Source organism: Simochromis diagramma, unplaced genomic scaffold (genome assembly GCF_900408965.1).
Source record: "Simochromis diagramma unplaced genomic scaffold, fSimDia1.1 OVJJ01000333.1, whole genome shotgun sequence".
Classification (NCBI taxonomy): domain Eukaryota; kingdom Metazoa; phylum Chordata; class Actinopteri; order Cichliformes; family Cichlidae; genus Simochromis; species Simochromis diagramma.
In genome coordinates, this window is record NW_024386765.1 from 3,337,542 (window position 1) to 3,355,322 (window position 17,781).

The following is a 17,781-nucleotide window of genomic DNA, read 5'->3' on the forward strand; positions in this document are numbered from 1 at the left end:
TTTCTGCAGCTATAGTGGATTTATGGCATCACTCCTGGCTGGAAGCAGTACTTAATCAATGGAAAACACAAACTTTGTCCAAAAACCTCTCATGTTTAGCTGTTTTCCACTTTTTCTTTGGTCATTTTAGTCTTTTTGGCCAGGGTGAAGGGAGTATCTGCCATCAAACAAGAAGACAGCTGCATGTAACTACGACAGTGTTTGCTAGTTCACCTTATATGCATTAATGTAATAACGTGGTTAGCCTACTCAACGTAAATTACACACGAACAACATTAAGCTACTCACTCAGAGAAGAACGGCTGCTGCCATCATCATCATCCGTCATCATTTCTGCTACACTGGCAGGGCTAGGGGCCAGGACTCTACTCTTCGGGTTCTTGGGGAATGTTGCTAACTCCGCGTCCGATAACAGGCACCACACCCGCAGTAGATGTGCTCGGTGTGAGGTCTCGCAGCAAGCTATCAAATACGGTGCATTTCTCGGCTTTTAACAAAATGCTATACGTCGCCAGGTGTTTCATCAGATTCGAGGTGTTACCTCCTTTGCACAGTATCACAGTATCAGCTTAAAGCACTTGTTGCAGGCTGCTGAGTTTGCATCTTTTGCTGTGAAGTACAGCCAGACTTTTGACTGCTTCGCCCTGGGCATTTTTAATCTGTAGCTCTGCTCTAAAAGAACATACGTACCTGGGCCCGCCTACTACGCTCGCAAAGGTAAAATGATTGGCTGGAATCCAAAGTGTATGACATCTAAGGGGAAAAAAATAAAAATAAAGCTGCTTTTCGGTCTGGTTACTACCGTTTACCCATCCCTAATCTACCGGTACCCATCCCTAATCACCACACACGTAGTTACAGTTAAACTGGTTATTCAGGTTTGCACTGTCAGACTAGGACGGGGGTGGGCAACATCCTCCTCTATCTCGGTGTTGCCCGAGGAGAAATTGTAGCTCTACACTCTCCTATCTTAGTTTCCTTTCAGTTGTTATATAAAAGGTCTAAATTATACTCCAAGCATCTGGTAAACATTGCAGATCGCTTTACATGAGTCTCATTTCTAAACCAGATGGCTGGTTGCTTGAGAAAACAGCACATCACGACATGCAGCATAAACTGATTTAGTACTTGAAAACTAGACACCAAGTCAAGGGCTACATTGACACCTTATTTTCATTGTCAGCTGGTGGAAAAATCCTGGTGGGCACAACGCTCACTGAATGCAAAAAGCCACTGCCACCAGCCTGAAGACTTAAACTGTCAGTGAATTCTGCTGCGATGCAGAGCAATAGCTCATACACAGCAGATGATTAAAAATATCAAACAAACATTAACTCTGGACACTGATTGCATAACTTTTGCTAACACGGTACTGCAGCTGCTGGGCTCTGGAGCTCATATGGACTGATGTGAGGAACAACTCCCCAGGTCCCACTGCTGTAGACGCTCTGTGGATCCCTGGCCAATGCTGCAGATGCACAGTTTGCTGCATCACATCTTGTGCCAAGTGCCAAGCTCCAGCTGTACATCTGTCTGATCCCTGCTGCAACTAGGACCAAGTTTCACTGTGTGAGCACAGAACAGCACTCACACCAGAGAGAGATTATAAAAGATCTTTATTATAAATATCTATATTATAAAAACATATTTTAGTCTGATATAGCTTGTGGGTTATACTGGGCCGGAGACTGACCTTATTAAAAACATCACACAATGCCCATAATGTGACTGGCCTCTAAACTCAACTGAAAGGGGAGAGAAAGACTAGCTTAGACTAAACGCTGACAGGAAGCATCAAAAACTAGTTCTGTCAGGACCAGTTTGGTCAAAAGTATTGTTACGGCGTCTGCAATCATTTCTATAGCATGGTATTGCTCTGACCCCAAGTGATAAGTGGAGAGCTGAAAGGGGCATTCACACCATGTAACGTCCATGAAATTCAGCAGCTTTAAGCAATAACAGGGAAAATACGTTTTAATAACAGTAAAATAATACAAAAACCAAACTATGATATAAACATGCAAGAATAAGAAATTTATTCCTTACTAATACATTATTAGTAAGGAAAACTGTACAGAATATTAAAAATGCCACATTGAAAGGCCCACTAATGGGAGTAAATGACAACACTATTTGACATGAACCGAGCTTGATTATCTATTGTAGTGACCAACTGTCAGGGTAAGGCAAGCGGGAGCACATTAAGTCAGAAATAGCATGAAATGGAGAAGCTGGGGAAATTTGCCAACGGGATACACAAAAGGGTCTCAGCTGAGCCATCAGCTGATGTTACAATCAGCCTATCAGGACTGCGTGAACTCCATGAACTTTCAGAACCAAGGTTAAATTAAATTTTCGGTTTCAATACGGAAAATTGAAGCCGCTTGTCTCTTATCTTCTATTCAGCAAACCCAAACATCAGGTGTAGTTTATTAAACCTTTAGTCTGCACTCTAGACTATTATTGTCCCACCGTCTCAAACTCTACGTAAGATTTTATTGATAAGGTTATCCGATCATTCCCACGATGAATCTTACGATACTGAAAACACAAGCAGAAGAGGCACCGTCGCTTTGTGTGCATTTCTGTCATTTATCTACTTTTAGGATCCGTCTTCTTTCTGAGCTGATCCGCAAGGTTCCAAATATGCAAGTGGGCTGTGTTTCTCAAAGGGTTCCCACTCTTGCTGAGCAGTTTAACAATTTGCACAAACTTCAGTTTACACATCAATATTAAGAAAAGAAAAATTAGATTGAACATGTTTCAAGGAAGAAAACCAAAACAAAAAACACCCACAAAAGCTGTCAATGCATGAGGTCATTTGGGGAGGAAGTTGGGCTCGAGAGGCTGGAGCGTGTGCACGATGTCCGTGACACACCTAAATCCACTGGCAGTAAAAGTGGATGACACAAATGTGAAGCTATTTGACCGGCCAGCTACTGTTGTCATCTTTCACTTGTTGCTGACAGTAGTTGGCTTACCCCACAAAGCTAAGTCTGCCTTTTGAAGAAAACGAGCACCAGAATGTCAAGTTATTTAAAATGGTCACAGAACAGCCAACTGCTGGCTTCCCACATCAGATTTCTTTTTTCTGTTTTGGAGAGGGTCAAAGTATCAAGTATCTGCATCCAGTAAAGAACACACATATCTGTGAGAGGATTATTTTGGATCAAAAGAGCAGAGGTAATGGGGACAACATAACTGCAGGTGTCCAGCAGAACAAACTCTTCAAACTCACACTGCAGAGCAACTTCGAAAACAGCAGTGTCACAGCTAAACTAAGGAGGACGTACATATGCTTAAACTGGATTATCATATGAATTAAAGTGTGTGGAAAATGTATTACATAACACTAAGATGGGTCAAACCAGTGGCCAGAAAAACAAAGCACCAGCTAAAGAACAGGAGCCAACAGGATCAGTGTTCAATCATGCAAAGGTTATACAGGCCACAGAGTTTAGAAAGTCAGGAGGTGTGTCAGCCTACTCATCCTGGCATTTAAACCGCAAACATGCAAGACAATCATTCACATCACGCTGCTGTGTTATGGTGCTTTAATAACCAAGACTAGAACAACAAGCCAGCTGTATTAAACCCCCAGGTGCCTTCTGCAAGCATTTATTAATTCTGCTGTAGCTGTAGATTTGCCCCCTGTTTGTGTCTGTGTGTGCGAATAACCATCCTTCTAGTTTTTCTTGCTTTGTGTTTAGGGCCCTTGAAGGATCTGCAACATAAAAACTAAAGAGTGTTTAAGTGCCTGAAGCCAGTTGAGTTTGGCCACAAGACAGGAAGCGTGTGGCCTCCTTTAAAAACCACAGCTTGGGAGTCATACCAAAAAGGATACATGCACACAAGTCGGACAAAAACAAAGTAATGCACCAAAAAAAAAAAAAAAAAAAAATTTTTGTGTATATATATATATATATATATATATATATATATATATATATATATATATATATATATATATATATATATATATATATATATATATATATATATATATATATATATATATATATATATATATATATATTTTTTTTTTTTTTTTTTTTAAATTTATCAAGGGTTGTAAAACCAAGTGATTTTACAAACCAGTAAATGTGGAATAGCCCACATTTAACTGTAAATGGTCAATGCAAAGCACCTCCTGAAAGATGAACACAAATGACCATGCTGATCATTGAATCGATCACTCATGTAGTGCAATCTGCAGCTAGTTACCGCACTCACTGATTCACTACATGCCTAAATTATCATTCGAATTTAGCAGTATATCCAGCAGCCAGTTTTTGTATACATTTTGCATGGTAGCCGACAGTTTGTAGGAGGGGGGGGGGGGATTAAATTTTTTTATGTCGAAGTCTGACCTTCAAAGCACCTTCAAACTCTAAAGTCAACCAGCACAGACTAACCACTCAAAGCAGCAGTTGGCAAAGAAGTCGATTGTTGAGTGTGGTGGAGTGTAGCTTCACTTCCTCGTGAAACATAACCTGACAGCTGGTAAAACAGGTCATTGTTGTGTGGAGTTTTCTCACCAATGCTGGTGACGCCAACACTTTGAAGAGTTTCATATTACAAAGTCAGGTGACTGTTGTTTTGGTGCTATACAAATAAAACTACATATAAACATGTTCTATATGCCACATAAATATAAAACAATGATTCTTGTAAGTGGCTTAAGTCCTTGCTGCTACTAATAGGTCCTGTCTGCTTTGGGGCATGCCTGCTACCGTCCACTGCAAGTAAAGGGCAAACCACACGGGCCTAGGCACTGCTCAGTGACCACCTGCCAGTGGTTGTCTCATATTCTGGTTTGCTTTGCACTTTTGTAAGCGTTTTCAGAAGAGTCAGAATCAACAATCACAAGGTTTATGGTGCTCTTTGTGAGCGATTCCACCTAGCATTAGACACCAACCTCCAGCAACCACTCCCCAAGTGGTTGAGGAGTAATTGAGGTGTAATTTTACAGTCACTTTTTGGCATCCAACCTGTTGGTTTCTCAAAAATAAAAGACGCAAATCCCCATCCACTATACTAAAACTGTCATTTTTTTTTTTTAATTTTATTTCTTTTTTAGTTCACCCAGCTCTATTGAAAAAACATTATCAAAGTGGCAGTATAGATTGATAGACCAAAATATAGACCAAAAAAAAAAAAAAAAAAAAACCCACCACCAGCATGTGCCCACTTATAAATGGTATTTATAAGAATAAAAACCCCACCAGAGCCTACCTGGAAGCACTGCATGCCTCTTTTGGCCAATATATCCAGGGTTGGAGGAGGACAAACTCTTTTGGCTAATAGCAAGAATTGCTGTGAAGCTGCTTCACAGGCAGGATTCTAGTAATGCTCACGTTTCCTTGTGGTGCCTGGTCTATGATTATAGAGATGAGATAATTGAGAAAAACAAACAAGATGTGATTGTGAAGAAAAACGGGAGTGCAGGGGAGAGAGGGGAGGCATGTCTCTTAGCCTGACCAAAAAACAAACAAAAAAGGATCATGCATGCATTAACCCCTTTAAAGCTGCAGAGAAAGTGTGCACATCACAGGAAAAAAAAAAAAGACCCTGGAACAAAAGACTGTAAAAGCTTTCTCTCCCCGAACATATCTAGCATCCCCACATACAGCTGCCCTTGAAAACTCATCAGCCTACACTGAAATACTCCCTCAAATCTTGTGTCTTCATGTGAATGAACAGAAAGCTCTGTCCCTGGATGTAGCCTTGCAGGGCCTGCTAAGGCGTTTGATCAAGTGTTTGTGAAAGAGCTACTGAAGCCTACAGGCAGGCAGGCAGCAAGTTGATCCCTGATGTTTCACTCTAAATAATTGATCAAATGCATTATAATGCCCCAACTGGGCACCTGTGGCTGAGGTTTAATTGTTTACAGACAGAGGAAGTCTAAGCTTTTGACAAATGCTCTCAGAGGAACAATCCACACCTGACTGATGTCAAACCCCACCTAATACCAAACAAGTGGGAGAGTGATAGATCTTTGAATTAAATGATAAAGCGTTACAGACACTGAAATGTATATATTCACAACACTAATCTAACCAAATTCAAAGATATTAGAGATGATAATAATAAAAATGTCATGATATGAAATGGTAATTCACTTTGTTCATGCTTGAATCCTTAAAGATCCTTGCTTTAAATTTAATGAGAAAATCCTTTAGTGTTGCGATGGGTAGCCAACAAATAAACGCTATAGTTTAATACATGTTTCACACGTTTGATCGTGCTTTTATTGAAAGTGTGTTGACTGTATTATCTTTGGGTTTGTAACAGCCTCTGAGGCACAGAAAAAGGCAATTAAAAAGATGGTAACAATAGCTGGTAGGTTGTTGGGAATTGGATTACCAAGCATTTATAAAGCAGCAAGGCAAATAATATTGTGAGTGATTGGAGGCTTAATCCTCAGGCCATCAAATTTCTTAACAAATGAAACACGTAATTTGTCCAATTGGGTCTGGTTAAAATTATCCATGCGATGCAATGATAGTCAAAGTATTTGTATATTGTGTGCTTTCTGTCTTATGTTGATGTGATGCAATCAAATATCCAGACGAGGACAGATCTACCTACATTACACTGGGCTTAAGTTATTGAGTTTTGCTTTAGGATGCTGTAATGCAAGTCTGTGGCAGCTACAAAACTTAACTGGTACAAAGATACAAAGAGAAGACAACACTTCGCTCCCGTTTAAGCTCAGCTGCACTGATAAAGTTAAAAATTGCGTTTTCAACGCTCTCTGTGCATCAGACTATATAGCACTTATATTACAAGTCTGTTAACTTTATATTATGACTAAAGGTCACTGAGGTAATCACCCAAAGAGTCCTTTGTGTCTTTTCTCTCTTATTCTCCATTTGTGGAATTTTTCATATATTTGTTCTCCTTTTGTAATGTTAACATTTTCTTTGTAATTTATTCATTTAATTCTGATTAGAGATTCTCTTTTTCCATTTCAGTTGCACTTGATTTCCCTGTAACTGTTCTATTTACCACATTTTATGTAGATTTTGCGGTTCAATTTTGTTTCACACGCTTAAACGTTAATACATTTGTTTCAAACGGAAAGTACTTTCAGTTAGCTCTCATTTTTGAATGTGCTAAATAAAATTTAGAGTAATACATTTAAATTAATTCAATTGAATTCATTTATGTAACACCAAATAACAGCAAGAGTTGCCTCAAGGCACTTTATATTGTAAGGTAGTTCCAACAATAATACAGATAAAACCCCCAACCATCACACGATCACCTATGAGCACGCACTTGGCAACAGGGGGAAGGAAGAATTCCCCTTTAACAGGAAGAAACCTCCAGCAGAACCAGGCTCAGGGGGTGGGGTGGGGCATCTATTGTGACTGGTTAGTGGTGAGGGGAGGAAGACAGAACAAAAGTCACACTGTAGAAGAGAGCCAGAGAATAATAACTAATGATTAAATGCAGTGTGGTGTATAAACACTGTGAGCAAAAAGATGCAAATTAAAGAAAAGAAAGTGCATCATGGGAAGCCCCCAGAGGCCTAAGCCTTCTGCAACTTATCTAAGGGACGGTCATCTGATCCAGCCCTATGATCTTTATCAAAAAAGGAAAGTTAAAAAGCTAATCTTAAAAACAGAGAGGGTTTCTGAATGGCCTGAAAGCTGATGCTCCCTCTTCTTGAAAGTAGTAATGAGTGAAGACTTAAGATTTAAGTAGGATACTTCCCCACACTAAAGACAGAATCATAAACTGATGCAAAAAGTAACAAAACAAACATCTCATGTGCAAAACATCTTCGGTGAGGACCCCCCCCCCCATTCCCCGGAGTCTCCAGGCTTAAGCGAAACCTGGACACATGCAATTCATAGCCTGGTGTTTGCAGAAGACAACTTGTGAAATCTCAAAAACAATATCTCAGGCCAGTGTGACGACAACAACTTTAATCCTGTGCGTACATTTTTAAAGCCCTTTACAACATCTTGAAAGCACAAGTTTAACGCAGGTCCAGTCTTCCAATTAGTTAACTGGTTTATGTGTTTGCATTTCTGACTGCACGTTTTTACACTTGAAGATGGACAACTGGGGTTAACATCGTTTTATTACATGGACAACATTTCTGGTGCTCCTTGGCAGTGCATTTTTCCTTAGCTAGCCAACAAATGAGCAACCACAAACAAAAAAAAAACAAAAAAAACAAAGAGGATAGCTGGCTTTCCCTTTTGAAAAAGAGAAGTAAAACAAAGGCAAGTAAAGATTTAGCAGAAGTTTGTTTGCTAACAAACATACTTGATTTTATGATGTTGCACAAGTTATCTTGCAAGAGGATGAGATTGCAGAGATGCTGAATGAAGCTTAACTGATAGAAACCCATTTTGTTTTTTCCATCTGACTTTTTGATTGTGTAGTAGCATCAACATCTCCAACTGACACCATCCTGGTCCCGTTTTTAAATGAAGATTCTACTAAATGTGCTTAATTGCAACTTTCAGTGATTTATACTGAACACAGATGTTGCGATAAAGAGGTTTGCCTTGCCGTTTTGTTGCTGCTAGGCAGGTTTTTTAAGAATGTGTTCATAGAGGTAGTGCAACTACCGGGGGGAAGAGAATCATGAATCACTCGCTCGCTCTCTGGGGAGGCCAACAAGCATGCGTTGACTTCAAGTCCTGCAGGTGCAAATGCCAACAACGTGCTTATTCCAGTCAAAATCAACTTCCTGCCTGTAATTGTTGACAAAGCACGGCCATCTATGTACTTGCATTGCAGGTTAACTTAGTTTCAAACTAAGTATGCCAACCAAGTGGGAACAGAGCCAAATCCTAGAGCACTTAATAAACATTTTACACATGTGTGTGTTAATCATTGAGAGACAAACCTCTTCTGAAAGTTTATATTTGTAGGAGACCTCAGAAATATCTCTGAGGGGAAAAAAATTCAATAAACCCTCTGATGATTGCAACAATTCCATTTTCTTTCAGTCAGCATGTCACCATAATCATCGTGATGAAGTAATTCTTTGAGATTTTACCTAAGCCAGTGTGTGTAATTAGAAAAAGCGTGAAAGAGGAGGGGGGAATAAAAAAAAAGGCAGACTCCATTAGGTAGAGTGAGCAGTGAAGCCCGTGATTCTCATTACACACAGCTGCCTCAAATCATTATCACGGTCACCACTCACTCTCCATTTGCACAGTAGGCGACGATTAAACAGACCACGCAGACTAATGTTTGGCTGTGACTGCCTTTAATGTGATTAGTAGCAGAATCTGCGAGGAAATTAGAAGGTGTGCGCCTCAGCTAGAGCCTCGCCACAAATTAAGAGTCTCCTGCGCTGCTGAAGTAGTTCCCCCTTCCTCGTTTAAGTAGTAAAAATGAGGAAGAGTGGCCACCCCACAAGAAATGCTGCACGAGTTTCGCGGTGGCTGGCTGCCACGTTTGTGCGCGATGTGCGAGAAATGCCAGCAGAGTCGCAGCTGGTCATATCTGCGTAATTTGTTGGAGTTGCGCTACAGAAGCCTCGAGCCACCCCTCCCTTCTCTGTGTCGCATCTCTGCCTACACGTTGACAGCCTGTCGCACGGGCACTTGAAGCTCTGAAACCCCGCTTACAGTTACAGGAGCACGAGCACACACATACATACACGGACAGGGGCGCGCGCGTATCTCCACAAGGCGATTTGAAGCGTGTACGTACCAGAAATGTCAGCGCTTTTCCTCCCGGCGTGAAAACTTAGGAGAGAGTGTTGAAGTGAGGCGGGAAGCGAAAAGTAGCGAGTACCGCTACGAAAGACTGAGTGGAGCCCCAGCAGGAAGCCAGCGGAATAAATGAACCCCGTGACGTCAGGGACAGCGGTCTCGCGCACAGATAGGAAGAAGATGAGGTCTCACTCCTACCTGTTTCACCTACTCGACCTACGGAGACACGAAAAGACTTTCGACTGAGACTTTTCTCCTAATTATGACTTACTATCGTTTAATTATGAGACAGAGGTCATTATTACCTGAGGCAAAACCTGCAAGGCTTTCTAAGCCTTAAATCATCAATTTATTAGGACATCACGTTCACAGTAACACTTTCGTAGAAACTGGAAGTATCCTCGTGGTACGTTAGATGAAGAAAAATGGCAGTAGCTAGGACTAAATAAGGTTTCTGTGCAAAACCTTTTGTTGTTTCAGCACCGTAGGTGTGAAACCACTTCATCAAATTTGCATCTTTAACATAGCAAAAGTGGGCGGAGTAAGCATCAAACAGTTCACCCTGAAAAGCATGGGCTGAGGAAAAGGAGACACAATCAGGTCATAACATTTTTGTAACTAGCGCATTTCTCAGGCATGGGCAGTTAATTTCCCCAAGGGGCCTCGTGAGAAACTGGGACTGTTGTGGAGGGCTGCATCAAAACACAGAGCCCAGTTCAGCTCATATTAATGTTATCCTCCTTACTATATGAGCTCATTGCTGAGGCCCTCCACAGCAGTCCTATTTCTCATCTGGCCCCTTGGGAAAATTAGTTCCTTGATAGAAACTGAAATATGATGTACTGCTGCAACAAAAACGGCAAAAGTGTGCAATCATATTTCTATTTTTGGAAATGGGTTTAATTGGTCCCATTCACTGAACCAGTGATGAGGTGGATAGGATGGTTTTAAAAGGATTAGATAATTAAAAAAAAAAAAAAAAGTGGCATGTAGATGGGTGGTTCCCAGACTGCATACACTATACTAGCTACATGTAGTTACATGTCTCCACTCTGGGTCACATGGCACACCTAACAAAGGCAGGTACTTTGAAATTCCTCACCCTGCCCAGTGAGGAAGGAAGCAGAGCCATTAAAAAGCCATGGAAGTTGTTCTAAAAGTGAGGAAAAGTAACATTATGCTGTCGTAGGCTGTCGATTTCATCGAGCTTCTTATTCCTAATGTAAATGCAAAACTCACACCAGTGTATAAGTACACTGCTCAGAAAATTAAAAGAATGCTCTGAAAACACATCAGATCGCAACTGAATAAAGAAAAAAAAATTATTCTGCATGTCTATACTGATATGTACTGGGTAATGTGATATGAATGAAAGGATACCACATTGTTTGATGGAAAAGAAAATGATCAGCCTATAAAGGGCTGAAATCAAAGAGAAAAAATGATGTGGCAGGCTAATCCGTTTTGCCAAAATTTTATAGTAGCAGCTAAAAATGATACTCAATAGATTGTGTGTCCCCCAGGTGTTTGTATGCATGTGTGACAATGTCAGGGCATGCTTCTAATGAGACGATAGATGATGTCCTGGGGATCCTCTCCCAGATCTGGACCAGCATCACTGAACTCTTGGACAGTCTGAGGTGCGACCTGGTGGGGTTGGATACTACGAAACATAATGTTCCAGAGTGTTCTGTTGGATTTAGGACAGGCGTCTGAGGGCCACTCAGTGGTAGTAATTCCTTCATCCTCCAGGACTTGTGTGTATACTCTGGACTGGACGGTGGTCTGTCTGATGTGCAGTGCAGGAGTCTGTACTGTCTCCATTCCTGTTCACCCTGTAAACCTCAGACTTTCAGTACAACGCCTGGTCATGCCAACTAACGAGATAATATGACAAAGTGTTGGAGTGCTTGGAAGTATTAGTGATGAGCATAAGAAAGAATACAGAGCATTAGTAGGTAATTTGTGGAGTGGCCTGAAAGGAATCATCTGGTTATGTGTGTGAATAAGAAGAGAAACGATGACTGACTTCAACAGGAAGAGGACAGCTCTATGACCCGTGTCTATCCTGAGACAGGATGCTGATGTAATGTTTGAGTACAAGCACTGGGGCCTCCACATTAACAACTGACTGAACTGCAACACCAACACAGATACTGTGTATTTCCTATGAAGCTGAGAGTCTTGTGTGTGTGCAGTAAAACTGAGATTTTCCATTAGTCATGTACGCAGAGTGCAGTGTGCTGGAGCTGGTGACACTGTGGACTCTCATCTCTCTCTCCCTCTTCTCTCCTCTTAAAGCAGACAGTGTTCTGAAACTTTTAAAGCTCTGCAGAAAGACTTGAGAACTGTTGCGCAGCACCACTTAAAAAAATTACTTCTTGGAAGCACAATATGAAAAAAAAAAGAGGGATGTCTTGAGACATTTGGACACTAACCTCTGTCATATGTGGTCATTGTTAAATAATACACCAATCATCAGATAGCTTTATATTTCTAAATATAAAAATTCTGTGAATCTAATCAAACAGATTTTAAGAAAAAGAGAAATGCAAACAAGTTTTGCAACTTTTTCCTAAACAAAATGTACAAAAATGGGCTGATATCAGACAGAGTAGCCATCTGATTGCACTGACTTTGATACTTCGACCAAGGAAACAAGAAAGGAGGACGAAACAGTAAAATATGTCACTGTGTTACCTGATTTTTGTGTTTATCTTTTACATAAATAAATGTGCACTGTAAATGATTGCAGAGAAGGCACAAATCAGTGCACAAGGAAAACAAAAATCATCAGAATTCAGGAAATGAAGTGTTTGAAGGTCAAAGTTTCCTGGGGGACGTCCAAAAGCTACAGTGGGGCAAAAAAGTATTTAGTCAGCCACCGATTGTGCAAGTGCCCCCACCTAAAATGATGACAGAGGTCAGTAATTTTCACCAGAGGTACACTTCAACTGTGAGAGACAGAATGTGAAAAAAAAAAAAAAAATCCATGAATTCACATGGTAGGATTTGTAAAGAATTTATTCGTAAATCAGGGTGGAAAATAAGTATTTGGTCAATAACAAAAATACAACTCAATACTTTGTAACATAACCTTTGTTGGCAATAACAGAGGTCAAACGTTTACTATAGGTCTTTACCAGGTTTGCACACACAGTAGCTGGTATTTTGGCCCATTCCTCCATGCAGATCTTCTCGAGAGCAGTGATGTTTTGGGGCTGTCGCCGAGCAACACGGACTTTCAACTCCCGCCACAGATTTTCTATGGGGTTGAGGTCTGGAGACTGGCTAGGCCACTCCAGGACTTTCAAATGCTTCTTACGGAGCCACTCCTTTGTTGCCCGGGCGGTGTGTTTTGGATCATTGTCATGTTGGAAGACCCAGCCTCGTTTCATCTTCAAAGTTCTCACTGATGGAAGGAGGTTTTGGCTCAAAATCTCACGATACATGGCCCCATTCATTCTGTCCTTAACACGGATCAGTCGTCCTGTCCCCTTGGCAGAAAAACAGCCCCATAGCATGATGTTTCCACCCCCATGCTTCACAGTAGGTATGGTGTTCTTGGGATGCAACTCAGTATTCTTCTTCCTCCAAACATGACGAGTTGAGTTTATACCAAAAAGTTCTACTTTGGTTTCATCTGACCACATGACATTCTCCCAATCCTCTGCTGTATCATCCATGTGCTCTCTGGCAAACTTCAGACGGGCCTGGACATGCACTGGCTTCAGCAGCGGAACACGTCTGGCACTGCGGGATTTGATTCCCTGCCGTTGTAGTGTGTTACTGATGGTGACCTTTGTTACTTTGGTCCCAGCTCTCTGCAGGTCATTCACCAGGTCCCCCCGTGTGGTTCTGGGATCTTTGCTCACCGTTCTCATGATCATTTTGACCCCACGGGATGAGATCTTGCGTGGAGCCCCAGATCGAGGGAGATTATCAGTGGTCTTGTATGTCTTCCATTTTCTGATGATTGCTCCCACAGTTGATTTTTTCACACCAAGCTGCTTGCCTATTGTAGATTCACTCTTCCCAGTCTGGTGCAGGTCTACAATACTTTTCCTGGTGTTCTTCGAAAGCTCTTTGGTCTTGGCCATGGCGGAGTTTGGAGTCTGACTGTTTGAGGCTGTGGACAGGTGTCTTTTATGCAGATGATGAGTTCAAACAGGTGCCATTCATACAGGTAACGAGTGGGGGACAGAAAAGCTTCTTACAGAAGACGTTACAGGTCTGTGAGAGCCAGAGATTTTCCTTGTTTGAGGTGACCAAATACTTATTTTCCACCCTAATTTACGAATAAATTCTTTACAAATCCTACCATGTGCATTCATGGATTTTTTTTTCACATTCTGTCTCTCACAGTTGAAGTGTACCTCTGGTGCAAATTACTGACCTCTGTCATCATTTTAAGTGGGGGAACTTGCACAATCGGTGGCTGACTAAATACTTTTTTACCCCACTGTACGCTCATTCTTCCCTATTCTGCCTGCACGCTGCAGAGAAAACAGGTTAGCTTAGTTGTATCTACTGAAACCCAGAGCTAAACTAGCACTCTTACGCTGAAATAATACAAAATGGCCCCATGTTAAGTTAACAAGGACATAATAGTAGATCATCAGAAGCAAGAGACTGTGCTTTTGTTTAGCTGGGTGGACAAACTAGTTTAACAGAGACTTGTTTCATTCTGGATGAATACTGAAAGAGTAGTGTTCCAGCTCCAATATTACTCATAGACTACATTATTAAAGATAAACCTTGTATACTTATAGTACAAAAATTAGAAGCTAAATGTACAGAATCACAGACAACAGGCTCCAGATGCAAGAGCAGGGCATGAGCAGTCCTAACGAAAGAGAAGGATCTGAAATTTTTTTCCATACTTTACACAATATAAGCCAAGAGTTTACAGAAAGGCTTACATCTTCAATATCCATATTCATGAAAGAATCAAAATCTAAGTAGAACATATGGGAGTCTGGTGTGTGTGTGTGGAGAGGTTTGGAGATATCACATTTATTTGTGGAAAAACACGGGCTCTTAATGTGGAAATCAAAGAAAGAAAAAAATCAGCATCAGTCCACGGTATGATCATGTGGGGATCAGCCTCTTCCTTAACATTTTCCCAGTGTGGGTGGTTTGGTGGGTGCATGTGTGTGAAAGAGTGCTATGTGCTGCCAAACACAAAGCAGGCAACATTTCGCCCTCTAGTGTTCACGGCTACATTTGGACTTGATTCCGACGCGCAAATAACTGAGTGCTGCTCAATGAAAAGTACATAGATAGATGAGAAAAGGTCACAAAGTATTAAGGTACTTGTGATTTTTTGGGATTTTTTAAACTTAAATATTTGGATTTTCTTTGTATTACATAGTGTTATAGTGTAAACATATACAAAACATATTGCATAAATGCATGCATGTGCAATAAAACTAACAGGCCTAAAACCCCTGATTATTTTAACAAACATATAACCATTTACTTGTTTGATATCACTAAACAATATGTATACGTCACGCTTATTTACATATCTGAACGTGTATATCAAACACACACTGTTGTTGTATTCACATTTCGGCATGGTGATGCTGCTAATCCATTTTTATGCCACTGTCATTGCACAAAACAGGTGTTTCTCTGTTCTTTTGTGTTACACTGGTATCTCTCTTTTGAATACAATTACACAGTGCTTTATATTTGAATTTGCAACCCATGTAGATGAGCTAAAGTTAGAGGGCGGGACAACAATTGGATCAAAGCAGGTATATCTTTAGTATCATATGTAGCAGTTTTTACTCTCTCTCTCTGTTATGACAAAAATCTGTAACCATAGAGCCAGTTTCATGTATGAGGGGACAGGGTTCAAGATGTGCTTGAAAATCATGTTCAGATCTTTTTAAATTACTGACTTCATACACTTAATTACTTTTGGATCAAATGGTGATTCCCCCTTGGAATTGTAGCTAATAAATCTTGAACAACAGTTACTTTTACTGGAAGTTAAGAACTAGGATGAAGCGATGACTTCAGAATTGAGCTATACACAGGCTTTCCGTGGCACCGACTCTTAGCTCAATTACTTTAGTTTCATAGAGATATTATCTTATTGTTAACTGTATTACTGTGCCAACACAGTATATTGCTGCCAAACAGACCTATCAGATCTGCTGAGGTACGTGTCCCTGTAGCATGAAGCTACATTTCTGAGAAAGTGTATGCTAGGCTGAGGCTTCCATGGGTGGGCAATTCATTCTCCAAAGGGGCCACATGAGAAACTACAGGGAGTGCAGAATTATTAGGCAAGTTGTATTTTTGAGGAATAATTTTATTATTGAACAACAACCATGTTCTCAATGAACCCAGAAAACTCATTAATATCAAAGCTGAATGTTTTTGGAAGTAGTTTTTAGTTTGTTTTTAGTTTTAGCTATTTTAGGGGGATATCTGTGTGTGCAGGTGACTATTACTGTGCATAATTATTAGGCAACTTAACAAAAAACAAATATATACCCATTTCAATTATTTATGTTTACCAGTGAAACCAATATAACATCTCCACATTCACAAATATACATTTCTGACATTCAAAAACAAAACAAAAACAAATCAGCGACCATTATAGCCACCTTTCTTTGCAAGGACACTCAAAAGCCTGCCATCCATGGATTCTGTCAGTGTTTTGATCTGTTCACCATCAACATTGCGTGCAGCAGCAACCACAGCCTCCCAGACACTGTTCAGAGAGGTGTACTGTTTTCCCTCCTTGTAAATCTCACATTTGATGATGGACCACAGGTTCTCAATGGGGTTCAGATCAGGTGAACAAGGTGGCCATGTCATTAGTTTTTCTTCTTTTATACCCTTTCTTGCCAGCCACGCTGTGGAGTACTTGGACGCGTGTGATGGAGCATTGTCCTGCATGAAAATCATGTTTTTCTTGAAGGATGCAGACTTCTTCCTGTACCACTGCTTGAAGAAGGTGTCTTCCAGAAACTGGCAGTAGGACTGGGAGTTGAGCTTGACTCCATCCTCAACCCGAAAAGGCCCCACAAGCTCATCTTTGATGATACCAGCCCAAACCAGTACTCCACCTCCACCTTGCTGGCGTCTGAGTCGACTGGAGCTCTCTGCCCTTTACCAATCCAGCCACGGGCCCATCCATCTGGCCCATCAAGACTCACTCTCATTTCATCAGTCCATAAAACCTTAGAAAAACCAGTCTTGAGATATTTCTTGGCCCAGTCTTGACGTTTCAGCTTGTGTGTCTTGTTCAGTGGTGGTCGTCTTTCAGCCTTTCTTACCTTGGCCATGTCTCTGAGTATTGCACACCTTGTGCTTTTGGGCACTCCAGTGATGTTGCAGCTCTGAAATATGGCCAAACTGGTGGCAAGTGGCATCTTGGCAGCTGCACGCTTGACTTTTCTCAGTTCATGGGCAGTTATTTTGAGCCTTGGTTTTTCCACACGCTTCTTGCGACCCTGTTGACTATTTTGAATGAAACGCTTGATTGTTCGATGATCACTCTTCAGAAGCTTTGCAATTTTGAGACTGCTGCATCCCTCTGCAAGATATCTCACTATTTTTGACTTTTCTGAGCCTGTCAAGTCCTTCTTTTGACCCATTTTGCCAAAGGAAAGGACGTTGCCTAATAATTATGCACACCTGATATAGGGTGTTGATGTCATTAGACCACACCCCTTCTCATTACAGAGATGCACATCACCTAATATGCTTAATTGGTAGTAGGCTTTCGAGCCTATACAGCTTGGAGTAAGACAACATGCATGAAGAGGATGATGTGGACAAAATACTCATTTGCCTAATAATTCTGCACTCCCTGTAGGACTGTTGTGGAGGGCTGCACCAATACGCTGAACTTAGTTCTGCTCATTATTGCTTAGGCTATGCTGTAGTGTATAGAGTTAAGATGAAGCTTTCTATTTCTACGCAGTGTTACTGAGCCATGACTTCATGTTGTAGCTATGAACTGTCACCAGGGGACAGTATCAGACAATATTTCCAGCCACCTGTTTCTGTTTTTATTGGCTCTAGCTTAGCTCTTGCCCCAGAGAAAACAGAAGTCGTAGCATAC

General features: G+C 40.9%; 1 protein-coding gene across 2 annotated transcripts in view; it reads right to left on the reverse strand.

The window, feature by feature from the left end:
• The window catches only part of far1 (fatty acyl CoA reductase 1), a 31,648-nt gene extending 21,829 nt beyond the window's left edge, over window positions 1-9,819 (reverse strand). For both annotated transcript variants that reach the window (XM_040036172.1, XM_040036181.1), the window contains exon 1: window positions 9,688-9,819. The gene's annotated coding sequence lies outside the window, so the exon portion shown is untranslated. The remainder of the gene's footprint in view (window positions 1-9,687) is intronic.
• Window positions 9,820-17,781: the final 7,962 nt, after the last annotated feature.